This window comes from Sapajus apella, unplaced genomic scaffold (assembly GCF_009761245.1).
Source record: "Sapajus apella isolate SASKATOON/1434 unplaced genomic scaffold, GSC_monkey_1.0 scaffold193, whole genome shotgun sequence".
Taxonomy (NCBI): domain Eukaryota; kingdom Metazoa; phylum Chordata; class Mammalia; order Primates; family Cebidae; genus Sapajus; species Sapajus apella.
In genome coordinates this window covers 617,399-635,286 of record NW_022437133.1, presented here as the reverse complement: position 1 = coordinate 635,286, position 17,888 = coordinate 617,399, and the positions used below count along the sequence as shown (strand labels likewise).

The following is a 17,888-nucleotide window of genomic DNA, read 5'->3' as shown; positions in this document are numbered from 1 at the left end:
CCACTGGGAGGCACAAGGTAGGCCTGGAAAACTCCACTTGAAGAAGCTTTGGCCTACAAAGGAAAGGCTGCCAGGAGCCAGCCAGGATCTGAATCAAAAGAGGGTGCCATGAGGCAAGACTTTGGCCTATAGACAAGGACAGGAGGAAGAGCTGGGCTTGGAGAGGCTGCCATGAGGGAGGCAGAGGCTGGGCCTAAGGAGGCCATTGGGAGGCAGGAGCTGGCTCCGAAGGGGCCCATGTGAGGAAGTTTTGCGCCAGGAGAAGCCACAGGGAGGGCAGGAGCTAGGCCTGGAGAGTCCGACTTCAGGACTATTTTGGCCTGCCAAAACAAGGCCACTGGGAGGAGGCTGGATCCAGGCCAAGGGAGGCCAACTTGAGGAAGTCTGGGGCCTGGAGACACTGTCGAAAGGCAGAAGATGAGCCTGAAAAGGCCACTGTGAATCATGAGCTGGGTGGGCCTGAAGTGCTTGACTCGAGGACCCTTCAGGCCTACAAAGTCCTCCAGGAACTGGGCAGGAGCAGAGCTTACAGAGGTTGTTGTGAGGCAGTAGGTCAGCCTATAGATGCAGCCGGGAGGAAGAGCTGGGCCCACAGAGGATGCTGGGAGGCAGTACCTCGGCCTGGAGAGGTTGCAAGAGGCATGAGCTGGGGCAAAGGAGGGTGCCAAAAGGCTTCCAAGAACTGGGCCTGGGAAGGCTACTGTGAGGAACAAGCTGGGCCTGCAGAGGCCACTGGGATGCAAGAGCTGGACCTGCAGAGGCTGCCGAAAGGGAGAAGCCTCCCTCGGCCTGGGGAGGTCATGGTAAGGTATGAGATATGCCTAAACAGGCCATTGGAGAAGCTGGAGCTGGATCTGTCAAGGCTGCCACGAGGCAGGCAGGCAGGTAGGCAGCCAGAAATGGCCTGGGGAGGCCGACATTGAGGGCACTAGCTGGGCCAGGAGACACTGCTGTAAGGCAAGCCACCGGGAGGCTGAATGTGGGCCTGGAAAACCCAACTTGAGGAATACTGGGGCCTAGAGAGGCTGCCAGAGGCATGAGCTGTGTCTAAAGAGGCTGGTGTGAGTCAGGAGCTGTGCCTGAAGAGGCCGACTTGAAAAAGTTTTGGGTCTGGACAGCCTGTCAAGGGATGGGAGCTGGGCCTGGAGAGGCCACTGTGAGCTGGGCCAAATGTGGTTGTTGTGAGACACGAGTTGGGCCTCTAGATGCCGCCAGGAGGAAGAGCTGGGCCTGGAGATGCCCACTTGAAAATGTTCTGGGCCTGGAGAGGATGCTAGAAAGCCCATGAAGAGCATGGAAAGACCACCAGGGAGGCACCAGCTTGGTCTAAAGAGGCCACTGGGAAGCTGGAGCTGGGCCTGTAGATAAAGGCTGCCAAAAAGTCAGGAGCTGGGTCTGAAAGGAGGCCATGGTGAGGCCAAGGGCTGGGCATGGAGAGTCCACTGGGAGGCAGAGGCTGGGTCTGGAGGGGCCTACCACAGGCAGGAGCCAGTCCTGGTGAGGCCAACAAGAGGAAGCTTTGGGCCTGGAGAGGCTGCCAGGAGGCAGGAGCTGGCCCAGGAGAGTCCGTAAGAGGCGTGAGCTGGGCCTAGAGAGGCCAGTGTGAGGGAGAACATGGGCCCACACTAGAGGCCAGTGTGAGGCCAGAGCTGGGCCTGGAAAGGCCACCAGAGGCATGAACTGGGCCTTAGTGGGCCAATGTGAGGGAGGGAGCTGGGCCTGTGGATGCAGCCGGGTGGCAGGCAGGAACGTGGCCTGAGGAAGCCTCAGCCAAGGCAAGAGCTGGTCCTGGGGAGGCTGCAGGGATGCCAGAACTGGGCCTGGAGAGGCCACTGTCAGGCAGTAGCTGGGCCTGTCCAAGCCACTGAGAAGCAGAAGGTAGGCCTGTAAAGCTCCACTTGAGGAAGCTTTGGGCCTATAAAGGAATGGTTGCCAGGAGCTGGCCAGGAGCTGAGCCAAAAGAGGCCATGAGGCAGGACTTGGGCCTGTAGATGTGGCCAGGAAGAAGAGTTGGGCCTGGGGAGGCCACCATGAGGGAGGCAGAGGCTGGGCCTGGAGAGGCTGATGGAAGGCAGGAGCTGGGCCCAAGGAGGCCATTGGAAGTTAGGCGATGGCCCTGGATGGGCCCATGTGAAGAAGTTTTGCATCCAGACAGGCCACCGGGAGGACAGGAGCTGGGCCTGGAGAGGCCAACTTCAGGACCATTTGGGCCAGCCGAAGCCACCAGCAGGAGGCTGGAGCTGGGCTGAGAGAAGCTGACTTGAGGAAGTTTGGGGCCTGGAGACACCCTCAGAGGAGCCCAGGAGCTGAGCCTGAAGTGGCCACTGTGAGGCATCAGTTGGGTGGGCCTGGAGAACTTGACTTGAGGACCTTTCGAGCTTACAAAAGCTGCCAGGAGCTGGGCATGAGGCGAGTTTACAGAGGTTGTTGTGGGGCAGGACGCGGGCCTGTGGACATGGCCAGGAGGAAGAGCTGGGCCTTGAGAGGCCAACAGGAAGCAGGAGCTGGGCATAAAGAGCCCATTTTGAAGCAGGAGCTTGCCCTGAAGAGGCCCACTTGAGGAAGTTTTATGCCTGGAGAGGCCACTGAGAGGCAGGAGCTGCGTGTGGAGAGGCTGATATCAGGATGATTGGGCCTGCAGGGGCCACCAGGAGGAAGAACCTGGGCTGAAAGAAGCTGACTTGAGAAAGTTTTGGGTCTGGAGATGCCATAGAAGGGCAGGATCTGAGCCTATAGAAGCCACTGTGAGGCATGAGCTGAGCCTAGGAGTTTGACTTGAGGATGTTTTGGGCTTGTAAAGGCCATCAGGAGCTGGGCAGGAGCTGAGTCAAAAGAGAGTTTAGAAGGCAGGAGTTAGTAATGTAGAGGCAGCTGGGAGAAAGAGCTGGGCCTGGAGAGGATGCCGGGAGGCAGCAACTGGGCCTGGAGAGCCTGACTTGAGGAAGTTCTGGGCTTGGAGAGGCTTCCATAAGGGAAGAACTTGGCCTGGAAAGGCTGTTGTGAGGAATGAGGCGGGCTTAAAAGGCCACTTGGACACAGGAGCTGGGCCTGCAGATGGTGCTAAAAAGCACAAGCTTGGCCAGGGAAGGCTGTGGTGAGACATGAGCTGAGTCTGGAGGGTTCATTGTGAGGCTGGAGCTCTGCCCGTAGAGGTTAACAATAGGCAGGATTTGGGCCTACAAAGGCTGACTTGAGGAGGTTTCAGCTTTGAGAGTCCACGAGGAGGGAGTAGCTGGGCCTCCATAATCTGCAAGAGGCATGAGTTGGGCCTAACAGGCCAGTGTGAGGGTTGAACTGTGCCTGTGAGTCTGCTGGCAGTCCGGCAGGAATTTGGCCTGGTGAAGCCACACTGAGGCAAGTGCTGGGCCTGAAGAGGCCCCTGGGAGGAAAGAGTGAGGCCTTCGGTGGCTGTTCTCAAGCCAAAGCTGGGTCTTTACATGCCACTGGGAGGCAGAAGTTGGACCTGGAGAGCTTGACTTAAGGACGTTTTGGGCCTATAGTGGCTGCTGGCAAGTGGGCAGGAGGTGGGCCAAAAGAGGTTGTGAGGCAGAGGTTGTTTCTGTATACTCAGCAAAGAGAAATAGTTGGGCCTGCAGAAGCCTTCATAAGGCAGAGACTGGGTTTTTAAGAGGCCAATGGGAGTCAGGAGCTGGGCCAGGAGATGCCAACTTGAGAAGGATTTGGGCATTCAGAGGCCACTGGGAGGCAGTGGGTGGGCCTGGAGAGGCTGACTTGAGGAAGCTTTGGGCCTGGAGATGCCATCCTGGGACAAAAGCTACACCTGGAGATGCCATTGTGAGGCATAAGCTTTGTGTAGAGAGGCCAGTGTGAGGCAGGACTTGGGCCTATCCAGGCTGCCAGGGAACAGGCATCAACCTGGCCAGGGAAGGTTGCTGTGAGGCAAAATCTGGGCCTAAAAAGGCCCCTGTGAGGTATGAGCTTGGCCTAAATAGGTCACTGGGTGACAGGAACTGGGCATGTAGAGGCTGCCAAAAGGCAGGAGCTTGGCTTGGTGGGATCATGGGGAGGCAAATGCTGGGCATGAAAAATCTTCTGTAAGGCAGAGTTTGGGCCTGTAGAGGCAGACAGGAGCCAGGAACTGGGCCTGGAGAGGCCATTGGTATGCAGTAGCTTTATCTGGAGAGGCTGCCAAGAAGCATGAACTGGTCCTAAAGAGCCCAGTGTGAGGCAAGAGCTTGGCCTGGAGAGGCCAACTTAAGGAAGATTCCAGCCTGGAGAGCCTGTCAGGGGACAGGAGCTGGGCCTGGAGAGGCCATCATGAGGCAAGAGCTGGGCCTAATGAAGCCAGTGTTAGGCAGGAGCTGGGCCTGTAGAGGCTGCTGGGAGAAAAGCAGGAACTTGGCCAGGGAAAACCTTCATGAGGCAAGAGCTGGGCCTGGAGAGGCTATTGTCATGCAGGAGCTGGGCCTGCTTAGGCCATTGGGAGGCAGAAGATTGGGTTGGAGAACTTGACTTGAGAAAGTTTAGGACCTACAAATGCCTCCAGGAGCTGGGCAGGAGCTGAGCTAAAAGAGGTTGTTGTGAGGCAGGAGAGGGCCTGGAGATGCAACTAGAAAGAAGAGCTACACCTGAAAAGGCCCACTTGAGGAAGCTCTGGTTCTGGAGAGGCTACCGAAAGGCAGAGGCTGGGTCAGAATGGCCACTGTGACACATGAGCTTGGCCTAGAGAGGCCATTGGGAAGTGGTAGTTGGGCCTGTAGAGGCTGCCAAACGGCAGGAGCTTGGCTTGTGGTTGCTGCAGTGAGGCAGATGGTGGGCCTGGAGAGTCTTCTGTAAGGCAGTTTGGGCCTGTAAGGGACAATGGGAGACAGGAGTTGGACCTGGAATGGCAGAATGGAGAAAGTTGTCAATCTGGAGAGGCCACTGAAATGCAGGAACTAGGCCCGAAGAGGCCACTGAGAGGCATAAGCTATGCCTAGAGGCCAGCGTGATGCAGGAGCTGTGCCTGAAGAGGCTGACTTGAAAAAGTTTTGGGTCTGGACAGCCTGTCAGGGGACGGAAGCTGGGCCTGGAGAGGCCACCGTGAGCTGGGCCTAATCAAGTTAGTGTGAGGCAGGACCTGGGCCTGTCAAGGCTGCCAGGAAGCAGGTAAAAACTTAAAGGAAAACCTCTATCAGGCAAAAGCTGGTCCTGGAGAGGCCACTGTCACTCAGGAGCTGGGCCTGTCCAGGTCATTGGGAAGCTAAAGGTGGGCCTGCAGAGTTTGACTTGAGACAGTTTTGGGCCTAAAAAGGCCACCAGGAGCTAGGCAGGAGCTCAGCCAAAACAGGTTGTTGGGAGGCAGGTGCTGGGCCTCTAGACACAGCTGGGAGGAAGAGCTGGGCCTTGAGAGGCTAACTTGTGGACACTTTGGGCCCAGATAGGCTGCCCAGAGGCAGGAGCTGGGACTAAAGAGGCCACTGTAAGGGAGGAACTGGGCCTGTACAGGCTGCCAGGAGGCAGAACTTGGACCTCGAAAGACCACTGTAAAAGAGGAGCTGAGTTTTGGAAGGTGGCTGTGAAGCAAAAACTGGCCCTTGGGAGGCCAATGAGAGGCAGGAGCTGGGCCTGGTGAGGTCAACTTGAGAAAGTTCTTGGCCTGGAGAGAAGGCTGGGAGGCAGGAGCTGGGCCTAAACAGTATGTTGTAATGATAAACCTGGGTCTGTGGATGTTGTAATGATAAACCTGGGCCTCATCTGTGGAGACTACAACATGAGGTAGGATATTGGCCTACATAGGCCATTGTGAGCCATCAGCTTGGCCTGTAGAGGCTGACAGGGAAAAAGTCCTGGGCCTCGAGAGGCTGCAGGGAGGCAGAAGTGAAGTCAAAAGATTCAAGAACATTACATTATTGGGCACTTTATTTCCATTATTAGATTGTAATATATAATGAAATAACTATAGAATTCACCGTAATGTAGAATTAGTGGGCATGTTAAGCTTGTTTTCCTGCAACTAGATGGTCCCATCTGAGTGTGATGGGAGAAAGTGACAGATCATCAGGCATTAGATTCTCACAGGGACCACACAACCTTGATCCCTTGAATGCATAGTTCACAATAGAGTTTGTGCTCCTAAGAGAACCTAATGCTGCTGCTGATCTGAGAGAAGTCAGAGCTCAGGCAGGAATGTGAGCAACAGGGAGTGGTTGTAAATACAGATAAAGCTTCCCTCACTACACATCACTCATCTCCTGCTGTGTGGCTCCTTACAGTTCCATGGCTCAGGGGTTGGGGACCCCTGCTCAAGTACATCCAAAAGGACCCTTTCTACACTAGTCATTTCCATATAGTGGTCAAATGCAGCGACCACTTAGCTCCCAAAGCATGCACCTCAGCTGACATTTCATCACAATCAATAGTAAGCAGTAGTTTGAGTCATTATAAGGTCACTTCCCAGAAATTACAGGCATCCCATTTCCCATTGGCAAGAAGCTCAGCACTGCCCCTTGGATAACCAAACTGATGCCCAAATCCCACTTGTGTGGGTCTATCTCCTGGGACCCATCCTAGCATCAACTCTGTATTAGTCAGAGTCCAATCAGGAGACATAAACCACTCAAAAGTTTAAAGTGGTAAAATTTAATACAGAGAATTAGTCCTTATAACAGGGGAACAGCATAATAAGAGATTGACTAGCACAAAGTAAAGAGAACTCTGGAGAATATAGGACTAGCCAGGGCCAGGCATGGTGGCTCATGCCTAAAATTCCAGCAACTTAAGAAGCCAATACAGGGCGATTGCTTGAGGTCAGGAGCTAGAGACTTGTCTGGGCAACACAGCAAGACCCTGTCTCTATCCAAAAAAAAGAAAAAATTAGCTGGGTGTGGTGGCACACACTTGTAGTCCCAGCTACTCAGGAAGCTGAAGAGGGAGGGTAGTTTGAGCCTGGGAGGTCAAGGGTGCAGTGAGTCATGATTATGCCACTATAGTCAAGCATAGGTGACAGTGCAAGACCCTGTCTCAAAGAACAAAGCAACAAAGACAACCATTTACAGACAGAAAAGAAATAGAGCTAATAAACTAAGATAAGGAAATATGTTGAAATATGACAAATAAATAAAACAACATGAGGTCTTTTATCTATTTAAAATAACCCAAAAAATTACTTTTTAAATTATAATACCATGTGCTGGCAAGGGTGCAGTGAAATGGGCACTTGCTTATAATATGGGGGGTGTTTAAATTTTATAAAAGCCTTCCGAGGTAAAGCTTGGCAATTTTTTAAAATAATAGAGACAGTGACTCACCAAACTGCCTCTTCCAGGTTCTGCCTCAAGCAATCCTCCTGCCTTAGCCTTCTTCCTTATCCTTCATGCTGGGGTTATAGCTAGGAGGCACCCAAACCTTGTCAATTTACATCAAGGGCAATAAGAATGTCCATTCACCATGACTCAACAGTAATCTTACTTCTGGAAATATCTTGTGAAACAATTCAATATAAACAAAAGGTCATCTGCACAAACCCAGTGAAAATCTGGGAGTAATTTAAGACATAGTGGTTATGTGAAATAAGAAATAGTTGTAAGAAATTAAACTGGTTTTGTTTATGGCACTGATTATGGCCCCTGGTAAAATATTAGTTAATGTTAGCTGCTAGTTTTTTGTTGTTTTGAGACAGGGTCTCACTCTGTCACCCAGGCTGGAGTGCAGAGGCCTGATTATGACTCACTGGAGTCTCAGCCTGCCTGGACTCTAGTAGCTGGGACTACAGGCACATGCCACCACACTAGACTAATTCATGTATTTTTCTGCATTGATGGTGACTCCCTTTGTTACCAAGGCCTGTCTCAGACTCTTGGCCTCAAGCCATCCTCCTGCCTCAGCCTCCCAGCGTGTTCTGATTACCGGTGTGTGCCACCACGCCTGGCCAGCTGCTACTTTTATTAGTATTATACTCCATCAAAAATTATTTGGCATTAAAACTACCATTTCCAAGGCTATGGAACAATATGTATCCTGCAGCATAACTGTAAAAACATATACAGTCTTCGTTCAGTATACAGAGAGGATTAGTTCCAGCTCCCCATCTCTGCATATACCAAAATTCATGTATACTCACATTTTACAGTCAGCCCTCTGGGACCCACTTATAGGAAATGTCCAAATATCTGTTGGGCATAGTGGCAAGCACCTATAGTCTCAGCCATTTGGGAAGCTGAGGTGGGAGGATTTGAAACGGGGAGATCATGGCTGCAGTCAGCTGTGACAGCACCACTGCCCTCTAGCTTGGACAACAGAGCAAGACCCTGTCCCAGAAAAAAAAAAAAAAAAAAAAAAAAAAAAAAAGGTTAGAAATTGCAATGAGGTCTGCTGGGGAAAATCCCATAAAAGCAAAGTATAAATTAATGAAGCAAATGTTAATAAATTAGTGCAATTGACTTTTTCGGGAGTTTCTGATGATAAAGGTAAGAAAAATGCAAAACACAGAGACAGAGCATAAAAAAGATTAGGGAATCATTCTACACGTGTAACAGGATGATCCTGGCCATATTTGTGCAGGAGCAGTATGTCACAATACGACACACATGGAGAGAAGTTAACAAGTGAGGCAGTTGATAAAAATGATCAGAGGAACAAAATACTGATAGTGATGGTCAAGTAACCGTGAAGAATCTTCATAACTCATGTCAGAGAAGTGGAAATATTAAAGTGTGTGTTGAAGTTCCTGTACAACATTGTTTATTTGCCTTTTGTTTGTCTGTAAAAAAAAAAAGTATCTACTAAAAGTTCTTCTTGCTGTCAAAAGAATACGTAGGAATAAATCATTAGAATTTATTCTTCTGTGTTTTACTTTTATCTTCCTGCCATCATCCCACAGCCTTACTTTACAAATTCTTATTTTTTGATAAAGTTGAACAAGTGCTCATTGTGGTGGATCATACATCTAGGATGGGAGGCAGCAGTGGAAGGGTCACTTGAGGCCAGGAGTTTGACACCAGCCTGACCAACAAAATGAGACACCATGTCTATGAAAAAAATTTACAAATTAATCAGGTGTCATCATGTATACCTACAGTCCCAGCTACTCAGGAGGCTGAGGCAGGAGGATCCTTAGCCCAGGAGTTCAAGCCTGCAGTGAGCTGTGATTTCATCACTCTACTCCAGCCTTTGTGACAGAGCAAGACCCCATCTCCTAAAACAAAAAAGAAAGAAATAAAATGGATCAAATGGCAAGTTGTATGTGGCTTACTCTGAATATTTCTAAACTAGAAGCTTTAAATATTTGGGATCTAGCATCCCTTTACTTTTTTAACTTTCTATAGGATCTCTGAGACTTTTTCTTTATGTAAATAATTAAAGTTTAAAAAGACAAAATTAAAAAAATATTTTATTCATTACATATTTATAAAAAATATTACATGCTGATATAACTATTACAAAACAAAAATTCAAAAATATTTATTATTCATTACATATTAATAATAAATTGCCTGGGCACAGTGGGTCATGCCTATAATCCCAGCACTCTGGGAGGCTGAAGTGGGTGGATCACCTGAGGTCAGGAGTTTGAGACTAGCCCTCCAAAACGGTGAAACCCTGTCTCTACTAAAAATACAAAATTAGCCAGGTGTGATGGCAGGCACCTGTAATCTCAGCTACTCAGGAAGCTGAGGCAGGAGAATTGCTTAAACCAGGGAGGTGGAGGTTGCAGTAAGCTGCGATTGTGCCATTGCACTCTAGCCTGGGAAAAAGAGTGAAACTCTATCTTAAATAATAATAACAAAACCATTACATGCTGATGTAAGTAATAGTTTTTTTTTTTTTTTTTTTTTTTTTTCAGACAAAGTCTTGCTCTTTCACCGAGGCTGGAGTGAAGCAGCGCAATCTTGGCTCACTCCCAAATGCTGGGATCACAGGTGCCACCGTGCCCAGCCTGATTAATATATTTTTAAAAACACTGATTAGTCAGGCAACAACACTGGACAGGGGTTTTCTCATTCCCAGTGATAAAAACCCCACTGCACGGCTCCAGGGTTGCCAGGTCTGCAGAGCCAAAAGGCTCTGAGATTTCATTATTTTATTTGTATTTCTACTTGTATTGTGAGACAAGGTCCTGCTCTGTCACACAGGCTGGAGTGCAGTTGTGCACTTATAGCTCATTGCAGCTCAACCTCCTGGACTGAAGTCACCTTCCTGCCTCAGCTCCCCAGTGCTGGTACTACAGTTGAGTGCCACCATACCTGGTTATTTTTTGAAATTTTTTGTGAAGTGAGGAGCCTTGCTGTCTTGCCCAAGCTGGCCTCAAACTCCTGACCTCAAGAGATCTACCCACCTCAGCCTCCTGAGTAGCTGAGATTACAAGTACACATCACCATGCCTAGCTACATTTATTTTGTTTTACTAAATTTTGAAAAATATTTTTGTAGAGAGGAGGTCTTACTATGTTTCCCAGGCTGGTCTTCAACGCCTGCCTTTAAAAGATACTCCCATCTCTGCTTTCCAAACAGTTGGGATTATAGGCATGACCCACTGCACTGAGCCTGAAGAGATTTCTTTTTTTTTTTTTTTTTTTTTTCCCATTTATTTATTTTATTGCATTTTAGGTTTTGGGGTACATGTGAAGAACATGCAAAATTGTTGCATAGGAACACACGTGGCAGTGTGATTTGCTGCCTTCCTCCCCATCACCTACATCTGGCATTTCTCCCAGTCTAGCATCCCATTCTTGGTAAGATTGGGAAAGGCAATAGTGTTTTTTTAAAAATTACTTAATAATTCAATAAGAATCAATCTTTTGCACTGTTGGTGGGAGTGTAAATTAGTTCAACCATTGTGGAAGACAGTGTGGTGATTCTTCAAGGACCTAGAAATAGAAATTCCATTTGACCCAGCAGTCCCATTGCTGGGTATATCCAAAGGATTACAAATCGTTCTACTATAAGGACACATGCACACGAATGTTCATTGCAGTACTGTTTACAATAGCAAAGACCTGGAACCAACCCAAATGCCCATCGACGATAGACTGGACAGGGAAAATGTGGCATATATACACCATGGAATATTATGCAGCCATAAAAAATGGATGAGTTCATGTCCTTTGTAGGGACATGGGTGAACCTGGAAACCATCATTCTCAGCAAACTGACAGAAGAGCAGAAGATCAAACACCGCATGTTCTCACTCATAGGCAGGTGTTGAACAATGAGAACACATGGACACAGGGAGGGGAGCACTACACGCTGGGGTCAGTTGGGGGAAAATAGTGGAGGGACGGTGGGGTGTGGGGAGCTGGGGAGAGATAGCAAGGGGAGAAATGCCAGATGTAGGTGATGGGGAGGAAGGCAGCAAATCACACTGCCACGTGTGTTCCTATGCAACAATTTTGCTTGTTCTTCACATGTACCCCAAAACCTAAAATGCAATTAAATAAATAAATGGGGGGGGGAAGAAAATAAAATTTTAAAAAGTTAAAAAAAAAAAAGAATCAATCTTAAACTTGGCCCCTGCCTTCTCTCACACCCCACATCCACTCTGTCAGGAAATTCTGCTGACTGTCTTCAACATGTACCCAGCCACTCCCTGGCCTCCTCCCCTACTTCTCTCCTCTGACCATCTCTCATCACCACCATGAAAATCTTCCACCTGAATGTTGCCACAGCTTGGCCTTCATGTTTCTACCCAAATCTTCCCAGTCTTTCTCAACTTAGCAAAGAATGCTTTAAATTTGGGAGACAGATCATGTCACATCTCTGCTCAGAACCCTCCCACAGTTCCCACCTCAAAGTAAAAACCAAAGCCCCAGCAATAACCTTCCAGGGCTTACACGATATGTACTGATCCCCACCAGCAACTCCCTGCCCTCCTTCCCTAATTTTCTACCTCTCTCCTTCTGCACCACTGGCCTCTTTTCAGAGCCTCAGACACACCTCAGACATTTTATTCTGTTGTTTCTGCCTACAATGTTCTTTCCTTTAGCACCTTGGCCAGCTCCTTCACCTCCTTCAAGTCTTTGCTCAATTTTCACTTAGGAGGTTACCCCTGACCATTTTATTTAACATTGTCATCTGTCCCTATTCCCATAATGCTCATTTATTCTTTCTTTCTTTTTCTCTTTTTGAGGCAAGATCTCACTCTGTCACCAAGGCTGGCGTGGAATGGTGCAATCACAGCTCACTGCAACCTCGAATTCCCAGGCTCATCTGATCCTCCCACCTTAGCCTCCCTAGTAGCTGGAACTATAGGTGCATGCCATCATGCATGGCTAATATTTTATTTTATATTATTCTGAAATGAAGTTTCACTCTTCTTGCCCAGGCTGTAGTGCAATGGTGCAATCCCAGCTCACTGCAGCCTCTACCTCTCAGGTTCAAGTGATTCGCCTACCTGAGCCTCCCAAGTAGCTGAGATTACAGGTGCATGCCAGCATGCCTGGCTAATTTTTGTATTTTTAGTAGAGATGGGTTTTTTCCATGTTGGCCAGGCTGGTCTTGAACTCCTGGCCTCAGGTGATCTGCCCTCCTCAGCCTCCCAAAGTGTTGGAATTACAGGAGTGAGCCACTGCACCCAGCCAATTTTATTTTTTGTAGAGACAGGGTCTCACTATGTTGCCCAGGCTGGTCTTGAACTCCTGGTCTCAAGTGATCCTCCTGCCTGGATTCCTAAAGTGCTGGGATTACTGGCAACAACCACCATGTCTGGCTTCATGTTCATTTATTCTTGCTGCTGCAACAAACTACCCTACATTTAGTCACTTAAAACACCACAAATCTACCATCTTACAGTTCTGGGGGTCAGAAGCCCAAACTAGGTCTATTAAGGCTAAAGTTAAGGTGTCAGCAGGGCTGCATTCATTCTAGAGGCTCTAAAGTATTCCCTTGACTTTTCCAGCTTCTAGAAGCCACCCCCATTCCTTGGAACATGGCCGATAACTCCATCTTCAAAGCAAGAACTGAAGTATCTTCAAATCTCCCTCTCTAACTCTGCTTCCATCACCACATCTCCCGCTCCAGTTCTGACTCTTTTACCCTCTTTCTTTCACAAAGATCTTTGACACTGCTGGGCATGTTTGCTCCCACCCATAATCCCAACACTTTGGGAAGTGAAGGTAGGAGGAAGACTTGAGGCCCAGAGTTTGAAACTAGCCTGGACAACATAGTGAGACCCCACCTCTACAAAAGTATAAAAATAAATATTAGCTGGACATGGTGGTGTGTGCTCATAGTCCCAGCTACTTGAGAGTCTGAGGTGAGATGATGGCTTTAGCCCAGGAGTTTGAGATCAGCTTGGGTGTTACAACTAAATCTCATCTCTGCAAAAATGAGCTGGGGATGGGTGACATGCATGTGTAGTCCTAGCTACTTGGAAGGCTGAAGTGGGAAGATTGCTTGAGCTCAGAAGGTCAAAGCTATAGTGAGTTATGATCACATCATTGCATTCCAGCCTGGATGACACAGGGAGATTCTGTCTCAAAAAAAAAGAAAAGAAAGGAAAAGAAAAGAAAAGAAAAGAAAAGAAAAAGTATATATTTTGCCTTTGTCCCTGGTTCCTGGCACAGAGATTCTAAAGCTTATAAAGACCTCAGTGAGAGGAGACAGGAGCATCTTTAGTTTTCATATTTGGTCTTGGTCCCAGCTTTCTAACACAAGAGGCTCTAAGAGCTTTGGGGTCTCCAGAGTGATAAGAATGCATTTGGAAATGTGGTTGAGATGACTGGGTGACTTTATGTTCCTAGCTTTCTTCAGGAGGAGGGCTGATTGCCAGAGGAAGCAACCATATGATTAGCGGCTTGGAACGTTCAGCCTCACCTGCTGAACTCCAGGAGGCAAGAGGGGCTGGAGATGGATTAATCACCAATGGCCAAAGATTTTATCAATTGTGTTTGCATAATAAAGCCTTCATAAACACCCTGAACAACAGGGTTTGCAGAACTTATGGGTTGCTCAATACAGGAAGTGCTGGGAGGGTGGCATGATCAACAGAGGGCATGGAAGCTCTGTGTCCCTCCCAGCTTACCTTCCCCTGAACGGCCTTCCTTCCTTCCTTCCTTCCTTCCTTCCTTCCTTCCTTCCTTCCTTCCTTCCTTCCTTCCTTTCCTCCCTCCCTTCCTTCCTTTCCTCCCTCCCTTCCTTTTTTTAAAGACAAGGCCTGGATCTTTTGTCCAGGTTAGAGTGCAATGGCACAATCTCAGCTCACTGCAACCTAAGCTTCCCCAGTCCCCAGCTCAAGGCATCCTCACCTCAGCTTTCCTAGTAGCTGGAACTACAGGTGCACACCACTGCACCTAGTTATTTATTTATTTATTTATTTTCATTTATTTTTTTGAGATGAATTCTCACTCAGTAACCCAGGCTGGAGTGCAGTAGTGTGATCTCAGCTTACTGCAACCTCCACATCCTGCGTTCAAATGATTCTCCTGCCTCAGCCTCCTAAGTAGCTGGGATTACAGGTGCGCATTATCTCGCCAGGCTACTTTTTGTATTTTTTTAATAGAGACAGGGTTTCACCATGTTGCCCAGACTGATCTGAAACTCCTGAGTTTAAGCAATCCTCCCAACTTGACCTCTCAAAGTGCTGGGATTACAGGCTGAGCCACTGCCTCCAGCATGCACATCTCCTTCATTGGCTGTTTCTGAGGTGTATCCTTTACAAGGAACCAGTAATAGGAAATGAACTGACCAGATGTGGTGGCTCACATTTGTAATCCCACCACTTTAAGTGACTGAGGTGGGAGGATTGCTTGGGTCCAGGAACTTGTGGCCAGCCTGGTCAAGAAAACAAGACACAATCTCTGCAAAAAAAAAAAAAAAAAAAAAAAAAAAAAAAAGAAATTAGTCAGATGTGGTGGTGCAGGAACTAGTCTCAGCTACTAGGGAGGCTGAGGTGGGAGGACCACTTAAACTCAGGCAGTCAAGGCTGCAGTGAGCTGTGACTCCACTGATGCATACCAGACAGGGCAACAAAATGAGGCTCTTTCTCAGGCAAAAAGAGTTTTTCTGTTTTTCTGAGATCTGTAAGCTGTTGTAGCAAACGATTAAATCCAAGAAGGGGGTTTGTAACAGGTTGGTCAAAAGTACAGGTGACAACCTAGTACTTGCCATTGGCATCTGAAGACTGGGTAGTCTGATAGGACTGAGCCCCTAACCTGTATGGTCTGCACCAGCTCCATTTTTCTGTATCAGAAAAATTTTGTGGGATACCAAGTTAATATCCAGAGCATTGGAGAATTTGGTGTAGAAACTCCACACACACATTCAGTCAGAAGTGTGTGACTAGAGAGAAACAGGGGCTTTTCTTTCACCTACCTGCTTAACTGCATAGGAGAAGCAATACATGGTACTCATGAACAGAGCAAACATTAAACTCAAACCAGGCCCTGCATTTGACTCAGTCTTTATATCCATGTGAGCTTTGCCAAATCACTCATTATCCCTAAGTCCTCATCACTTCATTCATAAAATAGGGATAACTGTGGTATCTACCTGTGATTTCGTGAAAATTCATGAAATATTATGCTTGATGTTACTGTGATCATCATACCTATTCCAAACTATTTGACAGGGACAGTGATGGATGACAACATCAAAAGATTAGAATCTGTAATGAGGTCTCTCAGGCAAAATTTCATACAAGCAAATTACTGTCTCTCCAAAGCATTCCTGCCACACCTAATTCACAATTCCCTGAACAAAATGTGCCATCTTAATTGCCCAGGTCTTTACAGTGCTGGTTTTCCTGCCAGAAACACTCCATCCCATTCCAGCCCATTCCCCATCCCTCCATCTCCCCCTTCCCCAGCAACTCCCATACAACTCTTCCCCATCTTTCAAAAACCCAGCTTCAATGTCACCTTATCTGGAAGCTTCTCTCACTCTCAAGGAGAACTTCCCATTGCACTTGATGCATGCACTATTATTTGATCATTTTTCAGTTATTTTCCAAGCCTTTTTGTACCTGAATAACGTGCTGCCCAGTCAGTCTCTTTCTGTACTCTGAAGTCTTTCCTGGTAGATCCAGCTGAAAGTGAACAAAAAGACATTCTTTAAAAATAAAAGAAGGAATGACATGGACATCAGTACTTAAAAGTTTTAAATAGTATGTGAAAAGCAAACAAAATTCAAGGACTTCCAGGAAAAACATAGGAGTGAAGGTGTTACTAGGAAATATGCTAAAGGATTAATTTTTATTTTATTATTTTATTTTATTTTGAAAGAATCTTGCTCTATTTCCTAGACTGGACTGCAGTGGTATGATCACAGCTCACTGCAGCCTCAACCTGCACAGCTTCAGCAATCTTTCTATCTAATTTTTATTTTATTTAAGAAACACAGTCTTACTATTATCAAAGCTGGAGTGCAGTGGTGTGATCATAGCTTATTGCAGCCTCAACCTCCTAGGCTCAAGTGATCCTCCATTCTCAGCATCCCCAGTAGCTTGGACTACAGGTGTGCACTGCAATGTCAAGCTCATTTTATTTTTAATTTTTAGGTGAGATAAAGTGCTGTTATGTTGACGAGGCTGGGGGTGATCCCCTCTTCTCAAGCATTTCTCCCACCTCAGCTTTCCAAAGTGCTGGGATTAGAGGTGTGAGCTGCCACACCTGGCTGAGGGGGTTAATTTTTAATGATATAAAAAGCTTGCAAATGTTAGAAGGAGCCTAAATGCCTACAGCAGCTGACTGTTAAATTGTGATATATCCATACGATAAAACATTATGCAACCATGAAAAGGATTAAGGTAGATCAATAGGTTTTGGCACAGATGTCCACCAAATATGAAAATGAGAAGTGATATCCAATTAGCCTGTATGTATCTTGAAGAATATGGCCAATTATTTCCTGAGATAAGATTGTGGGTCTAAAGAGTGAAGGAAATTTTTCACTTCTTTATTTAAAAGTATTTACTATTTTTGTAATTTAATAAAAGATTAAAGAAATAGATCATTGAATTAGTAAAAGATACATTAACTATAAATAAACAGAAAAGACACAGACAGCCCAGCCATGGTGGCTCATGCTTATAATACCAGCACTTTGGGAAAGGGAGATAGGAGGATCACTTGAGGCCAGGAATTCAATACCAGCCTGGAAAACATAGCAAGACCTCGTCTTTACTAAAAATAAAAATTAAAAAAAATAGCCAGGCATGGTGGCATGTACCTATAGTCCCAGTTACTGAGGTGGAAGGATCACTTGAACCCAGGAGGTCAAGGCTGCAGTGAGTCAAGGCTACCACTATACTCAAGCCTGGGCTACAGAGCAAGACTTGTTCTCAAAAAAAAAAAAAAAAAAAAAAAAAGGCAATTAGGATGAATTATTCTCTATGACCCTGACCAACGCAGAGAACATGAGAAACTGGAGTTTGGGGACCTACAATATTGAACACCACATTCCAGATTGTGGAGACCTTACCAAACTATAATCTTTCCACAAGGCACTGCCAAATACCAGCTTGCTGTCTCCATGGGGCACCGCTATATCTCTGGCTCCCATTTCCCCAGGAGATGCTCTATTCCAGCTTTTTCTTACATTTTGTATCCCACACAGTTCCTGGCGTAAGGCCTCACAACATAGCAGGCTGCTGAATCAATGCTGATCTACTACATATCCAACTTCAGATTCCAGCAGGATGCTTTGTGTTTGAGAAATTAAAGAGGAGAGAATGGAACCTGACTGGAGCTGGCCAGCTTAGCAGTCAGAAGACATAAGGTGCTCAAACTGACTACAGTGCCTCTGATTTTCTGAGTCTGCCATTGTTCCTAGGGCTTTTTTGATGAGACTAATTTCTCTTTGTTGGAGAAATGGTTTGCTAGAAGATAAAAAATTTAAAGAAGAAAAAATTATTAAAATGTAATTTTCTCCTGAAGAGCACTCAAAAGCACACTTCCATCAATGCTGGATCTATTTATCCCTCTCTTGCTTTTTTTTTTTTTTTTTTTTTTTTTT

General features: G+C 46.8%; 1 pseudogene; it reads right to left on the bottom strand.

Annotated features, from left to right (window-relative positions):
• Window positions 1-3,269: 3,269 nt before the first annotated feature.
• The window catches only part of LOC116543711, a 50,134-nt pseudogene continuing 35,515 nt past the window's right edge, over window positions 3,270-17,888 (bottom strand).